The sequence below is a fragment of the Gadus chalcogrammus genome, chromosome 21 (genome assembly GCF_026213295.1).
Source record: "Gadus chalcogrammus isolate NIFS_2021 chromosome 21, NIFS_Gcha_1.0, whole genome shotgun sequence".
Taxonomy (NCBI): Eukaryota; Metazoa; Chordata; class Actinopteri; order Gadiformes; family Gadidae; genus Gadus; species Gadus chalcogrammus.
In genome coordinates this window covers 5,769,813-5,772,003 of record NC_079432.1, presented here as the reverse complement: position 1 = coordinate 5,772,003, position 2,191 = coordinate 5,769,813, and positions in this window count along the sequence as shown.

Here is a 2,191-nt window from a genome sequence, read left to right as displayed (position 1 = left end):
TCCGGCCACGCTCGCCCTCAGATCTCCTTCAGAAGAGTATCGGAGCCCCTGTGTATAAACCCAGGCTTGACTCCCCCGTGTCGGCGCTTGAAGTCGGGCCCCGCGGTGGAAGGCTACACTACACGGCGGCAGCCCTACGGGAGCCCGGAGGAGCCAGGAGCGATCAAGCGATTGCTTAATAGTAATAATAATAATAATAATACCAGGGCTGACTATTTATTGCACGAGTTGACAATAAATGATTGGATTGGGTTCGAGAAGGACACTGTGTGTGTGCTTCCATTAAGGGGGCTAACCGTGTCTGGAGACCCGAGGCAAGGGGAAGTTACGCTCTGGGGGAGTGCTGGCTCCTGATGGTTATGGCGGGGTTTCATCTTTTTTTTTTTCTGCAGACCACATCAGAAAAACTGAAATCCTTGGTCAGTGGAACAGGATGTGGGTGCTGTGCTTATTATGGGAGATGATGACGTCAGGTATGGATATACCTACCAGTGACCCCTCCTCCCCCATAACACACACGCACGCGCGCACAACACACACACACACACACACACACACACACACACACACACACACACACACACACACACACACACACACACACACACACACACACACACACACACACACACACACACACACACACACACACACACACACACACACAATTTTTAGCGTCCAGACAAGACATGGTTAGATTCTCCAACGACCGTAGCGCTTTAATTTTATTTTATTTTAAATACATTTCTTTTCATGCAGTGAGTGCTCACTTTATCATTCCTGGTTGTAAATCATCGCCTTTGTTTGCAGGAAGCGCGCAGAATTTTATTTTCCAGTCATAAACCATAAAACCAGCCTCTAAATGAGTTATGATCGTTGGAGGCGGAGGGGATGTCTAAAGCAGAACCAGACGCGATGGCACGCACTATTCCTGCTTATTTTCTCTTATTCTTTTTCATTTTCGGAGCCTGGCACAGCGTCCCCCCCCCCCCTACGGCGGGCACGGTTGGGCGAGGGATTTCCAAAAAGGCCTAACATAATGTAAATATCATCGGCGTAGGGTTGTGCTTCGTTCGGCAGCAAACCAGAGTCCCCCGGGGGGATGTTATAGGAGCGCTGTGAATTACCTAGTACATTAGTTCTCAATTAACACTTGGCCGATAATGTTTAAACATACCCTTGATCTGACAGGGCAGCGGGCCTATATACCACACACACACACGCACACACGCGCGCACGCGCGCACGCGCACACGCACACACACACACACACACACACACACACACACACACACACACACACACACACACACACACACACACACACACAGTAGGGGCCCCTTTCACGCTTGGCTATACTCGTCGACGATAGGAGTCCTGCAGTGAAATAGTTTAAATGTTTTATTGCCCGGTTGCTCGGCTGAATGAGAAAGCCTATAGGAAAAAGGAGTATTTTGCATAAATATTTGGCGCCAAACGGAGGCGTATCCCGTCTCGGGGCTGGAGCGCTACGCGGCCGTGGCGGGACTCCCTCTGACAGGACAGAGATGGAGGGGTGTATCATCTGAAACATTGGCACAGGGGCCCCCGGCCCGCGGACAAAGAGGTCTTTTGTTTGCGTTTGGTAGCTCTCCATGGTCCTGACACTTCCATTTACCCGGTCATACCATGGGGTTTGGGTTTGTTGTTTCAACACGTGTGGCCAGTGTCTGATCTGTGTAATCTAAGATGACAGGGTTTCGTTAAAACTCTGCGTGTGTTGTTTGATGGAACTGCGCCGTTTCTTTAAAAGTGCAGTCGCCTCGGCAAGAAAAAAATAAATATTTGGTGGAATGAAATGTAGTCCCGAAGAATCGATTATGATTAGGCTATGACACAGTTCGTGTGTTTTAATCGAGTGATGAACGGCTTGGTGAAACGAGAGAGAAAAAGTGCTCAAGAGCAAGAGAGAGAGCGAGAGCGAGAGCGAGAGCGAGAGAGAGAGAGAGGCGGACAGAGAGATAAAGAGAGAGAGATTGAGGGAGAGAGGGGAGGGGGGCAGGGGGAGAGGAAGTGAGCGAGAGAGAATTATGACCGAATAATGAACACTTTGACCGGCGCCGTGTCAGCGACGCGCATGCATCCTGAAGGCTGAACGCAACCTGAACAGCATCAAGTGATCGTTCTTCTCACTGAAGGTCAGTGGAAGACGC